This window comes from Salmo trutta, chromosome 4 (genome assembly GCF_901001165.1).
Source record: "Salmo trutta chromosome 4, fSalTru1.1, whole genome shotgun sequence".
In the NCBI taxonomy this organism is placed as follows: Eukaryota; Metazoa; Chordata; class Actinopteri; order Salmoniformes; family Salmonidae; genus Salmo; species Salmo trutta.
Window position 1 is genome coordinate 24,977,086 of NC_042960.1, and position 19,785 is coordinate 24,996,870.

General features: G+C 42.6%; 1 long non-coding RNA gene across 1 annotated transcript; it reads left to right on the forward strand.

Annotated features, from left to right (window-relative positions):
• Positions 1-3,083: 3,083 nt before the first annotated feature.
• On the forward strand, positions 3,084-6,136 carry LOC115192123 (uncharacterized). The gene is made up of 2 exons (XR_003877878.1): positions 3,084-3,555; positions 5,510-6,136. It is a non-coding gene; the product is annotated as an uncharacterized LOC115192123 (long non-coding RNA).
• The last annotated feature ends 13,649 nt before the right edge of the window (positions 6,137-19,785 follow it).

A 19,785-nucleotide genomic window follows, 5' to 3' on the forward strand; every position in this document is an offset into this window, starting at 1 on the left:
CAATGCCTGTTATTTAACAGTAATAAGACGGTTAGCTTGATTAATGTAAGAGTTTTAATGCGCATTGCTTTTATTTTTAAATAAATCAATCCAAGTGAATTTACACCACATATACTGTACAAAACAGGGAAATAATGGCTGGAAAGAGAGGAATCCTGATAGTGGCTTTCTTTCTGAACGCAAAAAGACTTTGGCTAATTTCAATGTGAGAATATTTACCAAATCTTCAGTAACATATTGATCTATGTTAGTGAACCACCCCTCAGAGACTTCTGGTGGAGCTTGTGTGTTCTATGGTCTTTAGCTTTTGTTTATTTCTCACTCTGTCACTGAGCAGGAGCATTTCCTGCCTATGTGACTGTGGATTTCCTGTTTTTGTTACTCACATCACCACACCCACTGTAAATAATGCCCTGACTGACAGACAAACCAATTCTCACAAGGACATGAAACACACTCGTACAAACTTGCAAATGCACGCACACACACACACACACACATATGAATGTGCGCACTCACACACACAGGCATGAATGTGCACACACATGCACATGCACATGTACACACACACATACCCACACTGTGTATATGTATACCGTATACTGTTCTTGTAATCTTGATATTCACAATCAACACAAACACTCAGTCACAGCCATGCCCATATTAGGTCCTATATGCTAACATAATTATTTGTGGGTTTCCGTGGCAATGTTTAAATTTGTGTAATTAGATTCAGAGTTAACGAGGTGTGGAGATTCCGAGAGGATGTTGCACGCAAGACACTCTTAACCCCTGCTCAAACAATCACATCCCCACTATCCCCTATGGACTGTCTCTACCTCCTAACCCACCCACCCAACCCATCAACTCAACTTTATCAGAGAGCACTTATCTACTGTCGGTCTTTGAACATGGCCCTCTGTCTATCACTCTATCACATCTTTTCCCATTCCGCTTTCTACTCCCTTCTTCTTGGTATTGACCTCACTTCAAACCACTTTCAACTTTGAACATACACTCTTGAACTTCACAAGGGTCACTGTATGTGTTTGTATTCACTCTCTTGTGACATTTCCAGAGGACTGGAAGAGTTTCCTTGGTGTAAAAGAGCACTGCCGCCTATCAGGTTTTAGAGTGAGTTCAGTCAAAGTAATCAAAGAAGCATACATCATCTACCCTTATACTGTATGATGGTAAATGAACACAATCCACCAAGAGCTGCGTCTCTAGGGTGAATTTTCAACATTGACATCTAGCTCTCTCTTCACCCCCTCCATCCTTCTCTCACTCATTATCTCTTTCAATAGTCTCTCTCTCGCTCTCTCATTATCCCCCCCCCCCAGCTTCCTGTCACAAAGGAAATGCCTCACCCTGCTCGCTGGCTCCCCATTGGTCCTGGCTCAGAGGAACGGTGATTTGGGGGGAGATAGGGAGGGCAGGACAGGGGGATAGATAGAGGGAGCGGAGACGTAGAGAGGGAGAAGGGCACGAGACAGGGCATTGGGCAGGCAGGAAGATGAGTGCCAGGGGAGAAAGAGAGAGAGGACTGCTTCATGTGTTCAACTTGATGGCGAGGGAATGGCTTTGAAGGCGTAAGCGGTAAGAAGAGCGCTACAAGAAGAAAGTCAGGAAACTGTCCATGCAGAGACTTTAGAAAACAACAGAAAGAGAGGGAGAGCGAGTTAGTGAAAGAGAGATAGGCTGGCTGGAGAGAGAGCTCCATAATGTTTTTGTTAATTATACTGTATTACCGTATCAATGCAGTGGCATTTCTTTTTATGCTCCGTTCAGTATTTGTTTAAATGTACTTTGTTTATGTACTTCTGTTTGTAACTCATATAACCTGAAGGTGGTCAGACGTTTTTCTATCATTTCAGATGGAGCATGGTCTTATCAGCAGTGTTTTCATTATTCCTTCAAACCTGTCTGTCATGCAGTACTCTCTCGCTCTCTCTCTCTCTGTACAGTCTCTCTCTGTAAAGTCTCTCTCAGTACAGTCTCTCCCAATCCTTGTACCAGTGTCTGATTTTAAGCTGACGCTGGGCAGGGTTTGGGGGGGGCCGTGCTGAGGATTCTGCAACAAGTGTGTGTTTGGGTGTTGGGGGGGGGGGGTGTTTGGGTGTTGGGCATTTCATAAGACTCTTGAATCATCATCATAAACAGCACCACGTTGCTTTTTGTGGTAAACTTGATAATTTGTTAAATATTCATTAGACCTCACAACGATTCCATGCCATTGATGTTAGATACAAGTCATGTATTTATTGATGAGTATATGTACAGCCTGTACAGGGTACTAATAAATAGTATGGTATATAATGAAAAACTGTGCTGTTTTTTTTATTACTTTTTGAAATGTTATAACCTAAAATTGAACTAAATCCAATTAATCAATAGTTAGAAAAATGTTGATTGATCTTTGAATGCACTGTAAGGAGCTGAGAAACTAATTTCACGCCACTTACATACAGCTACGGACCAGAAGTGACTTTTTCCTAGCAGATTGGGAGAATTTACGCAGCAGATTGTGCTAATTAACATAGCAGGTTAGGAAATGTAGGTTAAGGTTAGGAAAGGGAGTAGGGTTAGGGTTAGCTCTCCTAACCTGCTACGAAAATCCCTTCTGGCCTTAGCTGTATCAAAGTGCTGTGAAAAGAGTGTGTAGCTCAGGGTTTCCCAAACTTTTTGGGCCCATGACCCCATTTTGATATCTGAAAATTCTCAGACCCCAACAACATGAAAAATAATTCTGTAATTAACATTTTCATTTTGGGCTATGGGAGTCAATTGAAAAACATTCTAATATTATTTCTGATTGTCTTCTCAACTCACCTTCACATACCTTTAATGTGTGGCTATAACAATAAATTGGAAATTAGTCTGACATAATCTTATCCCACCACCACTAATGAGATGGGTATGCATGACGCATGTCGCGTCAGAGCTTCTCAGAAGTCAGGGGGCGTGGTCGACAGTGCGCACCTCATCTCTGCTGTCACATCCAAATTGGATCGATATTTGGTTTTAATGCAGACAAGAGCACTGATGGTGACGTCAGTGATCTTCAGGTTGGAAAGCCGGAGCTCTAGAAATAGGCCCGAGATCCCGAGTTGGAATGACCGTTCAAAATGATTTTTCTCAGTCGGAGATTTTTTTCCGAGATCCCAGTTGTCTTAAACACATTGAAGTCGGAGATTTCCGAGTTGTTTTGTACGCGGCATTATTGCTCAGAGGGAGACGGCATGGTATTCCCTTTGAGACAGGAACACAGGCTGCGGTTTAAACTCATAAAAGACACACCCTCATCCACTTACCCTCGTCTTATGCCCTTGGGGGAATCCCTTTCACCATCTTGGAGGGCGGTCCAAATGATTAGCCAAGCAAGGGAATTTTTCAACGTAAACCCCTCATTTTTAGTTGAGTTTGCGAGTGTACAATTATGTTCGCTCCGGGGACTGAAACTCCCCATAATTCATTTCGCGACGATTGTACATTTGCTAAGAAAAGTCATCCAAAATGTAAAAACAACATCAACGGAGAAGTCAACATACAATTGTAAGTAAACATGAATGTAAAAAGGTTAGAAATTGTGCTACTAATGCACATGATGGAACAAACACGTCTCGTAAAAGTAATTCTGTTTTTGTTTGGTTAGCTTTTGGGAATTGTAGAAATAAAATGTTCCAGCTAGGTATGCTAACGTTAGTCATTTGCTAGTTATCATACAGTAGACCTATATTAATAATTATATAGTTAATATAAGTAGACATACAATCATAATTGACAGTAACAGATATAAAGCACCCACAAGCTACCGGTGGCTGAAAACACAATCATCGCGGGATGAACGAGTGACAAATTTCCGGGCAAGGGCGGCCCATTTAAAAACCATTCCTTGCTCCCTCGCCCTGCAAGTGTATACTCGTCAGACATCATGATACTTCATCAGAACTTAATTTGAGGGCTTAGGGTCCTACGTGTGTCTTTTAAGTGTTTGGACTGCAATCAAAAACTCCTCCGTAGTGACCCGTGAATGAATTCGGTCACATGACAGCTCGATCAGCTATTCGATTTCCCTTACCCGCATGTCAACTGAGCCAGGATCACAGTCAAACGGATTGGGAAGTAAGTCCCAAAGTGCTCTTCCAAGCGTTGGAGGTGAGCAGTCATCACTCGTGTGGGACACTTGCAATGTTGTTTTCTGTTAGAAACATGCACAGCCGAGGGAAGGGGGCATGGTTAGCTTTTGAAAGACTTTCCAATAAGAATTATTTTGAATGACTCTCCAATAAGAATTATTTCGATCACTCGGTTTTTGTATTTCCCTTGCATGCTTGCAAATACTGTATGCATTTTATATAGGCAAGGAAACACATTTTCTTTTCATTACACAGGAAGTCAACCTGTTTTTATTTTTTTACATCCATTGTGAAAGACAACAGTTCCTCTCTCAATGTGAAAAATCTTTCCAACACTCACCCTCGATAATAAATAGAACATTGTCATACTCTGATCCCATATCTCCACCTAGTTTTGCGAACATGTGTGCGTGCAGTTGATGTGGTTTGATGTAGTTTACAAACGAAGTTACCTGCTGCAGTATGTTTCCAAGGTCTGTGCTTCTGCCGTCAGTTGCGGTCTGTGTATCATACAATGCGTCCATATGGCAGAGGGAGTAATAGATGGAGCCCCATCTATGCAAAAGCCCACCATTCGATCCCATGGAATCAGGTTTTCGTCAATATAGCCACGCAGCACACATAAAGTGTGCTGTTTCATACTTGGGAATTGTGAGACAGAACATTATGTCCTCATGAATAGCATCCCCCGACATGTACAGTAAAAAAAGTCAATACATGGGCATCTTGGTCCTCACAGCTGACATCCATTCGTTGAAGGACTCAAACTCCCCAGTTTATGCTCAGTCAGTTTCCTCTTGATTGCTATTAACAGCATAAATGATTTGTTCAACAGTGTTATCTGACAAAGGTATTGATGTGAGATCCTGTGCCTCTGCCTCCCCACACATTGTTTTCACCATATCAATTGTGGCCGGTAATATCAAAGTCCCTGCAATAATGTGTGGTTTCATAGCGTAGCGGGCCTAGCCATTACCGTGGGAATGATTGAAGTGCAACGGTGAAGTGCAGCCATTTCCCATGATCTAAGGGCGCTCTCTGGTTGATTGGATCGCAATTGGATATCGCGAAATTGGGGGGAAAAAGGGACTACAAATGTGTGTTTGCTGTGATTGCACTGGACCAGTGTCTGCGGGACGAGAAGTCTTACCAGCTAATTCGAGTGAGCAAGTGGGCGGCTGCGCTGATGATGAACTGGGACTGTGGAGCTGATTGGTGATCTGAGAGCAGAGGACTGAGAGAGTCATTGGTATAAAGCAAATCTAGGAGCTTTAGCTCCGCCAAGTAAGGGATGTGATTCTTCCTGTGTTACAGTACTTTCTCTCTCAGGGCTGTTTCGCCACGCCACTGAAAATCACTATTGTCGGCAGGTTTCCCTGCCGTCTGTCTTCTTCTCGTTCAGCACCGGAGGCGGGGCCATCGGTGACATCACCAAGCTGTCTCAGACCGGGCGCGTTCTAGGACAGGGAGCTGTGCGGATCTGGATATCGCTAGACGGACACGTTTACTATTTTATTGATGTGGGGATATGGTTCTCATCGGGCCCTAGAAATCCAGAACCTATCCCCACCCTGTATATCTTGTCTTGTCTGTCTTTCCCCCTCCCTATTTTGTCATTTAGAGGGGTTGGCAGAGTAGAGTAGGGCCAGGGTTGATCCCATATTGTGTGCAGAACCAGAGTGAGATTGTAGTCCCTTTCACCATATTGTTTGCCGTGCCTTCCCTTAGAATAACTACCTTGTTGTAGTGCCATATCAGAATAATTCAGTGTGCATTGGAGTGAGATTTGTTGTGCCTTTCACCATATTGTTGCAGTGCCATATCAGAATAATGCAGTGTATCACTTTTACATGACTGATATTTATCTGAGGGAGTCCGGGGGAGGCTCTATTGTGTCGACACAGTCAGGGAAATCGTGGGTGCTTTGGGAGGTGGGGAAACAGGGTACAATCCATGTTAACCTATCAATTGAAAATAAAAAATGTACCTTGAGCATACTTACCTGTCCTGGTCTTCTGTCTTGGGGTTGTGTGCTGGAGGACATTAAATCCTGTGTTGGGTGGAGTTAAAAGGGGTTCACACTAAACTGTGACATGCCCGACTTGTGGAACTCGTTCGAAACATCCAAAATGGAGAAAGCATTGGGTAAAGTAGAATCAGTGAAGGTCACGAGAAGTAGGCTTGTTCTGGTTTCTGCGGATCAGAAAAAAAGGGTGTTGGATATCAATTGAGTTGATGGATATTATGTATCATGCTTTGCGCTATGGCGCAGGGCACCTGTCAATGGAGAAATGTCTGGAGTCTCGGATGATGTTGACATTACTCTATTAATGAAAATTCCAGGAGTGGTTGATGCACGTTTTGTTGAATCATATGGTTAACAGCAGGACGGAGAAGAGTTGGTCTGTTCTAGTGTTTTTTTTTTTTTGTTATGTGGAGTCTCGACTTACTCTAGTGCAGCTGGGATGTGTGTACTATTCTGTCAAAGATTTTGTAAACAGACTTTAGAATGTTCTTGCTGCAAAAGTTTTGGAGATGTAAGAAGTGTTTGCACACGAGACAAGCTGAGATGCGGGAAAGATCACTATGAAGAAGATGTTGTATATTTAGTAGAAGAGAATAGCCAAGAAGCAAAATGTAACTGTGGTGGAGAGCGCAAACTCAAATCAAACTTTATTTGTCATATGCACCGAATACAACATGTGAAATGCTTACTTACAAGCCCTTAACCAACAGTGCAGTTCAAGAAAGAGTTAAGAAATAATTTAACAAGTAAACTGAAGTAAAAAATTATCAAAAAAGTAACACAATAAATAACAATAACGAGGCTATATACAGGGGGTACCGGTACCGAGTCAATGTGCAGGGGTACAGGTTAGTCGAGGTAATTTGTACATGTAGGTAGGGGTGAAGTGACTATGCATAGATAATAAACAGTGCAATCCTTGGAGTGCCCTATAAGGGTGAAAAAGTGAGGTTGCCAAAATCAAGGCAGGAGAATGTCCTATGCGGAGGCTGTCAAAAGGGTAGAAAGACTGAATATCTGTGAAGGTCTGGTGGTAGTAAAAACCAGTAGGCCTACACTGCAGCCTGAGTATCACCAGCTCCCTATGCAACTGGGTCCTAGACTTCCTGACGTGCGGTCCCCAGGTGGTGAAGGTAGGCAATATTACCTCCTCAACACAAGGGCCCCACAAGGGTACGTCCTCAGACCCCTCATGTACTCCCTGTATACCCACGACTGCGTGGCCTCACACACATTCCAAATTCCATCAGCTAGTTCACTAACAACACGATAGTAGTAGGCCTGATTACCAACAATGATGATATGGCCTACAGAGAGGAGGAAGGGCAGTATGCTCAGCCAAATGCACCATTGGGTGCACACTGCCTGTCCTCCTAGACACCTACAACACCAGGTGTCGCAGGAAGGCCAAGAAGATCATCAAGGACCTCAGCCACCCGAGCCACGGCCTGTTTTCCCCTCTTTCATCACTCAGATTCGGCCAGTACAGGAGCAACATGGCAAAAGCTGTCAGACCAGCCAATAGATATTTTTTGGAACGTAAACAATAAAACTAATTTAGAACAAGTGGCCCCACTCTACATCTGGCTAGCTAGCTGCCCCAGAGAACTCAACATATCAAGTGCATGTTACAAGCAGAAACAAAGTTTATTTATAAAGACTGAAAAGCTGGGTTACATGTAGCCTACTCAGTGTATGGAGAAGTCGGAGGCAGAGCTAGCTAGCCAGACACTTCAGAGGACTTGGGCTACTTGGCCTAGTTAGTGGTGAGAAGCAACTGGCATAAGGGGAGCTGTGCAGCGGACACCTTAGCCTCCTTGTATGACCTGCAGAGACAGTGGAACAACCAGGGGTGTAGGGCTAAAATACACTTACGTCAGATTTGAATATTTATCTGCTTAGAATTTCAGATAAGCTATATTAGTCAAATTTGTCTAGTCAGATAGGCCTAGGCTAGGCCTGCAGCTTCTCTTCAGTCATAACTTGTTGCCCTAGAAGCAAAATAAACTATAGGCTAATACATAATAAATAAATCGCTACTCACGAGTAAATGTCTTAAATGATAGAATGAATGTATCATCTAGCTGACATCTGTAAAGTTCTCTTTCAATGTTGCTTCTCTTGATGGGACCAGGAAGGGAACGCAATAGCTCTAAATAGGGTAGCCTGAATATTATTCCCTTGCAAACATTTTCAGATTAAAAACAGTGAAAGAACGCACTTGTCATTGATGCATATTTTATGTGTTTGAAATACTGACAGCTGTTATGTAAAAGGATCAATCGCTGAATAAGACACCAATCCATATTTGCTTTTGCTCAAGAAATAAATCTTACCACATTTTTCCCAGAGACAAAAATAACATTTGGTGAATCAAGAAATACGTAATTCTGCAGGAGTTAATTTCATATTTGGCTACATGTGAGATGTTATAGGCCTGTCAGTGTCCAGATTTCAGTTAGTATTCCATTGAATCCATCTCAAGTTTAAAGTTATAATTTTAGCTCTCATTTCAGCTCTCATTTGTTGGCAAAGTAAACATGCTATAATGCGATATATTAATCTCTCACAATATTACAATCTTTCACAATAAACAAGTCATTCACAATAATTTTCAAAGTAGGCATAGTAATAGAGTCTTTCACGGTGTCAAGTTAAGTAGGCATAGTAATAAACTCAGTTTATTTGTTCTGAAGATACAGGATAGTTTACATAGCACATTTAAATAGTATCCATACATACAGTAATGGCAGTGTAGTACAATACAATTAAATACCTGTACAGTGGTGAAATGGAGGCAACAGTGGTGTAGGTGTAGAGATGCACAAAGAGTCATCTTGTGACAAGAACATGGAGAGAACAGATACTTTGTTGTCCATTGCTTAGAAACGGAAATGGGTCTTCTGCTTTTCCCAACAACCTGCTGTGCTGTACCCCTGGGTGGATAGGAATTGTGGGTGTTAAGTGCCTTGCTTATGGGCAAAATGGCACAGTGTCGACCTTGGCTTGAACCATTGTAGTCATGGCACCACACTCAGTCATTATTCCTCTTACACCCTTGAGCGTCATGGAGGAGGAGCGGGAGCAGGCGTGACACCCAAAGGGATGCACATTTTAGTTTTTGCCTTAGCACAACACATCTGATTATAATCAAAGCTTGATACATTGATCATTTGAATCAGCTGTATAATGTTAGGACAAAATAAGAATATGCCCACCTTTGGGTCACCAGGACCAGGATTGAGAAACAGAGGTTAGAGAGGCAGACCAGCAAAAGTAAGAGATAAGAATAACAAATAATTAAAGAGCAGCAGTAAATAACAATAGCGGGGCTATATACAGGGGGAACTGGTACAGAGTCAATGTCAATGTGCGGGGGCACCGTTGTCGTGGTAATTGAGTTAATATGTACATGTAGGTAGAGTTATTAAAGTGACTATGCATAGATAATAAGAGAGTAGCAGGCGTTCCGGGGGGGGGGGGGGCAAATAGTCTGGGTAGCCATTTGATTAGCTGTTTAGGAGTCTTATGGATTGGGGGTGGAAGCTGTTTAGAAGCCTCTTGGACCTAGACTTGGCACTCTGGTACTGCTTGCCGTGTGGTAGCAGAGAGATCAGTCTATGACTAGAGTGGCTGGAGTCTTTGACACTTTTTAGGGCCTTCCTCTGACACCGCTTGGTAAAGAGGTCCTGGATGGCAGAAAACTTGGCCCCAGTGATGTACTGGGCCGTAGACACTATCCTCTGTAGTGCCTTGCGGTCGGAGGCCGAGCAGTTGCCATACCAGGCAGTGATGCAACCTGTCAGGATGCTCTCGATGGTGCAGCTGTAAAACCTTTTGAGGATCTGAGGACCCATGCCAAATATTTTCAGTCTCCTGAGGGGGAATAGGTTTTGTTGTGCCCTCTTCACGACTGTCTTGGTGTGCTTGGACCATGTTAGTTTGTTGGTGATGTGGACGCCAAGGAACTTGAAGCTCTCAACCTGTTCCACTACAGCCTCGTCGATGAGAATGGGGGCGTGCTCGGTCTTCTTTTTCCTGTAGTCCACAATCATCTCCTTTGTCTTGATCACGTTGAGGGAGAGGTTGTTGTCCTGGCACCACACGGTCTGGTCTCTGACCTCCCTATAGGCTGTATCGTTGTTGTCGGTGATCAGGCCTACCGATGTTGTGTCATCAGCAAACTTAATGATGGTGTTGAAGTCGTGCCTGGCTGTGCAGTCATGAGTGAACAAGGAGTACAGGAGGGCACGTACCCGAGGGGCCCCCGTGTTGAGGATCAGCATGGCGGATGTGTTGTTACCTACCCTTACCACCTGGGGGAGGCCCGTCAGGAAGTCCAGGGTCCAGTAGGGGTCCCCCAAGTCTTTATCCAGCATATTATCGATCTAGAGAGGGATAGAGACAGCTCCAACAGCACAAGCTGGGTCCCCATGTAGTCCACTCCAGGAAAAATGTCTGCCATCAAACTATTATTGTCTGAAAAAAAGGACAACACATTATACTCCCCTGAACAGGCATTTGTTGAAATACAGTGCCTTCAGAAGTATTCAGACCCCTTGACTTTTTACACATTTTATTACGTTACAGCCTTATTCTAAAATGGATAAAATAAAAAATCCTGAGCAATCTACACACATACCACATAATGACAACGTGAATTCTTTTGTTGTTGATATTTAGCAAATTTGGAAAAAAAAGAAAACAGAAATACCATATTTACATAAGTATTCAGACCCTTTGCTATGAGCTCAGCTGCAACCTGTTTCCATTGATCATCCTTGAGATGTTTCTACAACTTGATTGGAGTCCACCTGTGGTAAATTCAATTGATTGGACATGATTTGGAAAGGCACACACCTGTCTATATAAACGCCCACAATTGACAGTACATGTCAGAGCAAAACCCAAGCCATGAGATCGAAGGAATTGTCCGTAGAGCTCAGAGCCATGATTGTGTCAAGGCACAGATCTGGGGAAGGTACCAAAACATTATGGTAGAGTGGCCAGATGGAAGCCACTCCTCAGTAAAAGGCACATGACATCCTTCTGAAGTTTGCCAAAAGGCACCTGAAGACTCTCAGACCTTGAGAAACAAGATTCTCTGGTCTGATGAAACCAAGATGGAAATCTTTGGCCTGAATGCCAAGCGTCACGTCTGGAGTTAACCTGGCACCATTCCTACGGTTAAGCAAGGTGGTCGCAGCATCATGCTTGTGGGGATGATTTTCAGTGGCAGAACTGGGAAACTAGTCAGGATTGATGGAAAGATGAAGGGAGCAAAGTACAGAGAGATCCTTGATGAAAACCTGCTCCAGAGCGCTCAGGATCTCAGATTGGGTCGAAGGTTCACCTTCCAACAGGACAACGACCCTAAGCACACAGCCAAGACAACGCAGGAGTGGCTTCGGAACAAGTGTCTGAATGTCCTTGAGTGGCCCAGTCAGAACCCGGTCGAACATCTCTGGAGAGACCTGAAAATAGCTGTGCAGCAACACTCCCCATCCAACCTGACAAACCTTGAGAGTATCTGCAGAGAAGAATGGGAGAAACTCCCCAAATACAGGTGTGCCAAGCTTGTAGTGTCATACCCAACAAAACTCAAAGCTGTTATCGCTGCCAAATGGGCTTCAACAAAGTACTGAGGAAAGGGTCGGAATACTTATGTAAATGTTATATTTCAGTTTTTTATTTAAATAAATTAGCAAACATTTCTAAAAACCTGTTTTTACATTGTCATTATGGGATATTGTGTGTAGATTGATGAGAATAAAAATAAAATAAAAAACATTTTTAGAATAAGGCTGTAACGTAACAAAATGTGGAAAAAGTAAAGGAGTCTGAATACTTTCAGAATGCACTGTATTTTAGCACAATGTTAATGGGACACATTTCACTTTGATTATAACCCACAGACCTCCAAGATGAATATGAATTGTTATTTTAAGCAGCAGATAATGCATGAGCGCTCATGCAGCTTCCTAGGCTAATGCCAAATCATCCTCTAAATTAGTTGTCCTGGTCAATACATACAGTACCAGTCAAAGGTTTGGGCACACCTACTCATTCAAGGGTTTTTCTTTATTTGTACTATTTTCTACATTGTAGAATAATAGTGAAGACAAAGTGTTAAACAAATCAAAATATATTTCATATTTTAGATTCTTCAAAGTAGCTAGCTACCCTTTGCCTTGATGACAGCTTTGCATTCCCTCAACCAGCTTCTTGGGGTAGTCACCTGGAATGCATTTGAATTAACACGTGTGCCTTGTTAAAAGTTCATTTGTGGGATTTCTTTCCTTCTTAATGCGTTTGAGACAATCTGTTGTGTTATGACAAAAGACCAAGTCCATATTATGGCAATAACAGCTAAAATAAGCAAACAGAAACAACAGTCCATCATCACTTTAAGACATGAAGGTCAGTCAATCTGGATTTTTAAGAACTTTGAAAGTTTCTTCAAGTGCAGCCGCAAAAACCAGGCCCCGTCCGATCGTAGCTATGCTAACCCACTACAAAATTAATATTGCCTTGTTACAACAGGGTAGAGAATTGAAGAACAACCCATTCTCTATTAATGAACAATTTCCTTATGAAATAGTAGAGAGACGACGTGTCCTGTACCCCACGTTCAAAAGGCTCCGAGCAGAGAAGCAGAATGTTCGTCTGGTGGTCGATAAATTACATGTAAATAATCAAATCTTCAAGGACTCGAAGATTATAACGTGGCTGTGAGTGATAAGTAATAATATATCCGACCTCTACAATTAGGACATATCATATTAAACAAATAAAAGTACCTTGGTATTTCTAATGTACAATCTTGAAATTAAATACATAAAAAATCATAAAGGAAAAAAAAGGTCAGCCTTACCCATCCTCACCTTCCCCTAAATCAAAACCTGATATTATGTCTATATAGTCCAAAGTTCCATATTGCCTAAACAGAAAAAGGATAAGTTCATCATACCCATTCTGCATTACCATAAATACAACCTTATTTTAAGTCCACGGTTCCATAATGCATGAATAAAACATTTTAAAAAGTTGTTAATGAAAAAAAAAAATGAGGGTAAAAAAACTATGAATTCATGTGTCCTGTGTAATGAGAGTGCAAATATGTATCGGGGACTCCTTCAACAGGAGGTAGCTATCACTAAATGCTGTTATATAGTGCGGCCCTTGTTCGCCGATGTGAATCGGAATGATTAGCTTTTAAGATAAAACTTAATAAATATGAATTGTTGTCTTTTTGGGCTACGATAAACGATTATATAATTAAAAATCTGCCCCGGTCTATTGGAATAGGCATATACGATCCTACAATAATCGGTATTACCCTTTTACATGTAAAAAATAAATCTCAATATAAAAAATGTAAAGGATGATTATTCTTCTGATACACACCGGCAAATGGATGGATTAGGTATTGTCAACAGGGTTGTTGTCTCTAGTGTGTGTGGACTGGTTAACACTGGGATAAAGTGATTAAACTTAATGGTAGAACTAATACAATAATTGGCTATTGGAAGCACTTCTCTAAGTGAGAGAAAGGTATATTACAGTTGAAGTTGGAAGTTTACATACACTTAGGTTGGAGTCATTAAAACTCGGTTTTCGTGTAAAAGTGTAGGTTCCGTCCCTCTCTTCGCCCCAACCCGGGCTCGAACCAGGGACCCTTGTACACATCAACAACTGACACCCCACGAAGCATCGTTACCCATCGCGCCACAAAAGCCGCGGCCCTTGCAACGCAAGGGGAAACCCTACTTCAAGTCTCAGAGCGAGTGACGTCACCGATTGAAACGCTATTAGCGCGCACCACCGCTAACTAACTAGCCATTTCACATCGGTTACACTCGCACCACTCCACAAATTTCTTGTTAACAAAATATAGTATTGGCAAGTCGGTTAGGACATCTACTTTGTGCATGACACAAGTAATTTTTAATGGACAGATTATTTCACCTATAATTTATTGTATCACAATTCCAGTGGGTCAGAAGTTTACATACACTAAGTTGACTGTGCCTTTAAACAGCTTGGAAAATTCCAGAAAATTATGTCATGGCTTTAGAAGCTTCTGATAAGTTATGTCAATTAGCCTGAGTCAATTGGAGGTGTACCTACAGATGTATTTCAAGGCCTACCTTCAAACTCAGTGTGTCTTTGCTTGATATCATGGGAAAATAAAAAGATATCAGTCAAGACCTCAGAAAGAAAATTGTAGACCTCCACAAGTCTGGTTCATCCTTGGGAGCAATTTCCAAACGCCTGAAGGTACCACGTTCATCTGTACAAACAATAGCACGCAAGTATAAACACCATGGGACCATGCAGCCGTCATACTACTCAGGAAGGAGACACGTTCTGTCTCCTAGAGGTGAACGTACTTTGGTGCGAAAAGTGCATATTAATCCCAGAACAACAGCAAAGGACCTTGTGAAGATGCTGGAGGAAACAGGTACAAAAGTATTTATATCCACAGTAAAATGAGTCCTATATCGACATAACCTGAAAGGCCGCTCTGCAAGGAAGAAGCCACTGCTCCAAAACCGCCATAAAAAAGCCAGACTACAGTTTGCAACTGCACATGGGGACAAAAATCGTACTTTTTAGAGAAATGTCCTCTGGTCTGATGAAACAAAAATATAACTTTTTGGCCATAATGACCGTCGTTATGTTTGGAGGAAAAAGGGGGAGGCTTGCAAGCCGAAGAACACCATCCCAACCGTGAAGCACGGGGGTGGCAGCATCATGTTGTGGGGGTGCTTTGCTGCAGGATGGACTGATGTACTTCACAAAATAGATGCCATCATGAGGTAGGAAAATTATGTGGATATATTGACGCAACATCTCAAGACATCAGTCAGGAAGTTGAAGCTTGGTCGCAAATGGGTCTTCCAAATGGACAATGACCCCAAGCATTCTTCCAAAGTTGTGGCAAAATGGCTTAAGGACAACAAAGTCAAGGTATTGGAGTGGCAATCACAAAGCCCTGACCTCAATCCTATAGAAACTTTGTGGGCAGAACTGAACAAGCGTGTGCCAGCAAGGAGGCCTACAAACCTGACTCAGTTACACCAGCTCTGTCAGGAGGAATGGGCCATAATTCACCCAACTTATTGTGGGAAACTTGTGGAAGGCTACCCGAAACGTTTGACCCAAGTTAAACAATTGAAAGGCAATGCTACCAAATACTGAGTGTATGTAAACTTCTGACCCACTGGGAATGTGATGAAAGAAATAAAAGCTGAAATAAATCATTCTCTCTACTATTATTCTGACATTTCACATTCTTAAAATGAAGTGGTGATCCTAACTGACCTAAGACAGGGAATTTTTACTAGGATTAAATGTCAGGAATTGTGAAAAACTGATTTTAAATGTATTTGGCTAAGGTGTATGTAAACTTCCGACTTCAACTGTATATAGCATATAGTGTTGAATCAAGTGTAGTTTTTTTGTACCAGTTCATAAACCATCTGCCATGGATTTGGTACATCGAAAATCTCCTCCCACTTATTTTGCAACCTGTATGGCGCAGCTGTCAACATTTTTGTCCTCAGGTGAAACTGATATATTTTTGTATTTATGCCAGTTCCTTTTAGCCAATTTGTATATTTAATATATGGCAGGCAAACAAGTTCCCTACTCAATCAATCATATTTATTTATAAAGCCTTTTTACATCAGCCGATGTCACAACGTGCTGTACAGAAACCTAGCCTAAAACCCCAAACTGCAAGGTATGCAGATGTAGAAGCATGGTGGCTAGGAAAAACTCCCTAGAAAGGCCGGAACCTAGGAAGAAACCTAGAGAGGAACCAGGCTCTGACGTGTGGCCAGTCCTCTTCTGGCTGTGCTGGGTAGAGATTATAACAGAACATGGCCAAGATGTGCAAACGTTCATAGCAGACCAGCAGGGTCAGATAATAATAATCACAGTGGTTGTAGAGGGTGCAACAGGTCAGCACCTCAGGAGTAAAGGTCAGTTGGCTTTTCATAGCCGATCATTCAGAGTTAAAGACAGCAAGTGCGGTAGAGAGAGAGTCCAAAACAGCAGGTCCTGGACAAGGTAACACGTCCAGTGAACAGGTCAGGGTTCCATAGCCGCAGGCAGAACAGTTGAAACTGGAGCAGCAGCATGACCAGGTGGACTGGGGACAGCAAGGAGTCATCAGGCCAAGGAGTCCTGAGGCATGGTCCTATGGCTCAGGGAGAGGGGGAGAGAAAGAGAGAGAGAACTTAAATTCACACAGGACACCGAATAAAACAGGAGAAATACTCCAGATATAACAGACTGACCCTAGCCCCCTGACACAAACTATTGCAGCATAAATACTGGAGGCTAAGACAGGAGGGGTCGGGAGACACTGTGGCCCTGTCCGACGATACCCCCGGACAGGGCCAAACAGGCAGGATATAACCCCACCCACTTTGCCAAAGCACAGCCCCCACAACACTAAAGGGATATCTTCAACCACCAACCTACTACCCTGAAACAAGGCTGAGTATAGCCCACGAAGATCTCCCCCATGGCACGAACCCGAGGGGGGCACCAACCCGGACAGGGAGATCACGTCAGTGACTCAACCCACTCAAGTGACACACCCCTCCTAGGGACGGCATGGAAGAGCACCAGTAAGCCAGTGACTCAGCCCCCGTAATAGGGTTAGAGGCAGAGAATCCCAGTGGAGAGAGGGGAACCGGCCAGGCAGAGACAGCAAGGGTGGTTTGTCGCTCCAGTGCCTTTCCGTTCACCTTCACACCCCTGGGCCAGTCTACACTCAATCATAGGACCAACTGAAGAGATGAGTCTTCAATAAAGACTTAAAAGGTTGAGACCGAGTCTGCGTCTCGCACATGGATAGGCAGACCATTCCATAAAAATTGAGCTCTATAGGAGAAAGCCCTGCCTCCAGCTGTTTGCTTCGAAATTCTAGGGACAGTAAGGAGGCCTGCATCTTGTGAACGTAGGTATGTATGGCAGGACCAATTCGGAGAGATAGGTAGGAGCAAGCCCATGTAATGCTTTGTAGGTTAGCAGTAAAACCTTGAAATCAACCCTAGCCTTAACAGGAAGCCAGTGTAGAGAGGCTAGCACTGGAGTAATATGATCAAATGTTTTTGTTCTAGTCAAGATTCCAGCAGCCATGTTTAGCACAAACTGAAGTTTATTTAGTGCCCTTATCTGGGTAGCCAGGGAGTAGAGCATTGCAGTAGTCTAATCTAGAAGAGACAAAAGCATGGATTAGTTTTTCTGCATCATGTTTGGACAAAAGGTTTCTGATTTTTGCAACGTTACAAAGATGGAAAAAAGCTGTCCTTTAAATATTCTTGATATGTTCGTCAAAAGAGAGATCCAGGTCCAGAGTAACGCCTAGGTTCTTCAGTTTTATTTGAGACAACTATACAACCATCAATATTAATTGTCAGATCCAACAGCAGAACTCTTTGTTTCTTGGGACCTAGAACTAGCATCTTTGTTTTGTCCGAGTTTTAAAAGTCAAGAAATGTGCTGCCATGCACTTCCTTATGTCTGAAACACAGGCTTCCAGGGTAGGCAATTTTGGGGCTTCACCATGTTTCATCGAAATGTACAGCTGTGTGTCGTCTGCACATCAGTGAAAGTTGACATTGTGTTTCCGAATCACCATGTAGAATATGTAGTGAAAACAATAGTGGTCCTAAAATGGAACCTTGAGGAACACTGAAACTTACAATTGATTTGTCAGAGGACAAACCATCCACGTAGACAAACTGATATCTTTCCGGCAGATAAGATCTAAACCAAGCAACTTGTCCATGCAGACTAATTAATTATACCATTTAGGGAATCCAATCTCTCCCAAAGAATGTGGTGATCGATGGCGTCAAAAGCAGCACTAAGGTCTAGGAGCACGAGAACAGATGCAGAGCCTTAGTCTATTGCATTAAAAAGTAATTTACCACCGTCACGAGTGCAGTCTCAGTGCTACGATGAGGTCTAAAACCAGACTGAAGCATTTAGTATACATTATTTTTCTTCAGGAAGGCAGTGAGTTGCTGGGCAACAGCTTTTTCTATTGTTTTTGAGAGAAATGGGAGATTTGATATATGCCGATTTACATTTTCCGGGTCAAGGTTTGGCTTTTTCAAGACAGGCTTTATTACTAGCACTTTATTTAGTTTGGTACACATCCGGTGGATAGAGAGCCATTTATTATGTTCAACATAGGAGGGCCAAGCACAGGAAGTAGCTCTTTCAGTAGTTTAGTTGGAATAGGGTCCAGTATGCAGCTTGACGGTTTAGAGGCCATGACTATTTCCATGAATGTGTCAAGAGATACAGGATAAAAAAATTGAGTGTCTCCATTGATCCTAGGTCCTGGCAGTTCTGTGCAGACTCAGGACAACTGAGTTTTGGAAAAATATGCACCTTCAAAGTAGTCCGTGATTTGCTTTCTAATGATCATGATCTTTTCATCGAAGAAGTTCATGAATTCATCACTGCTGAAGTGAAAGCTATCCTCTCTTGGGGAATGCTGCTCTTTAGTTAGCTATGCGACAGTATCAAAAATAAATGTTGGATTGTTCTTATTCTCCTCAATTAGGTTAGGTCTTCGATATTGCATGATACTGTCTTTCCAAGCTAGTCGGAAGACATCCAGTTTGGTGGAGCACCATTTCCATTCCTTTTTTCTGGAAGCTTACTTTAGTGCTCGGGTATTAAAGGTTACATTTAGATCCTCAGTTATGTGGTTAACCAATTTTTTTACTCTGGCATCTTTGGGCAGGTGGAGAGAGTCTGGAAGGGCATCTAGCTATCGTTGGGTTGTCCGAGAATTTATAGCACGGCTTTTGATGATCCTTGGTTGGGGTCTGAGCAGATTATTTGTTGCGATTGTAATCGTAATAAGATGGTGGTCCGATAGTCCAGGATTATGAGGAAAAACATTTAGATCCACAATATTTATTCCACGGGACAAAACTAGATCCAGGGTGGCTGTCACACCCTGATCTGTTTCACCTGTCTTTGTGCTCATCTCCACCCCCCTCCAGGTGTCGCCAATCTTCCTCATTATCCCCAGTGTATTTATACCTGTGTTCTCTGTTTGTCTGTTGCCAATTCATTTTGTTTCGTCAAGCCTGCCAGCGTTTTTCCCGTGTGCCTGTCTTTCTCTAGTTCATGTTTTCTAGCTTTCCTGGTTTTGACCATTCTGCCTGCTCTGACCCTGAGCTTGCCTGCCATTCTGTACCTTGTCACACCACCCTGGATGACTGACCTCTGCCTACCCTGAGCCTGCCTGCCGTTCTGTACCTTTCTGACTCTGCTCTGGATTACTGACCTCTGCCTGCCCTCGACCTGTCGTTTACCTGCCCCCCAGTTTTTGTAATAAACTTGTTACTTTGAAACTTTCTGCATCTGGGTCTTCTCCTGAGCCTTGATAGTGGCAATGAGTAGGTCCGGAGACATGTTGTACAAAATTTTTTTGTTGTTGCATGAAATGAAAATGAAATGTATGAAATGTATGTATTCACTACTGTAAGTCGCTCTGGATAAGAGCGTCTGCTAAATGACTAAAATGTAAATGTAAAATGTAATGTTGGACAAAACCCACTGAGTCGATAATGTCTC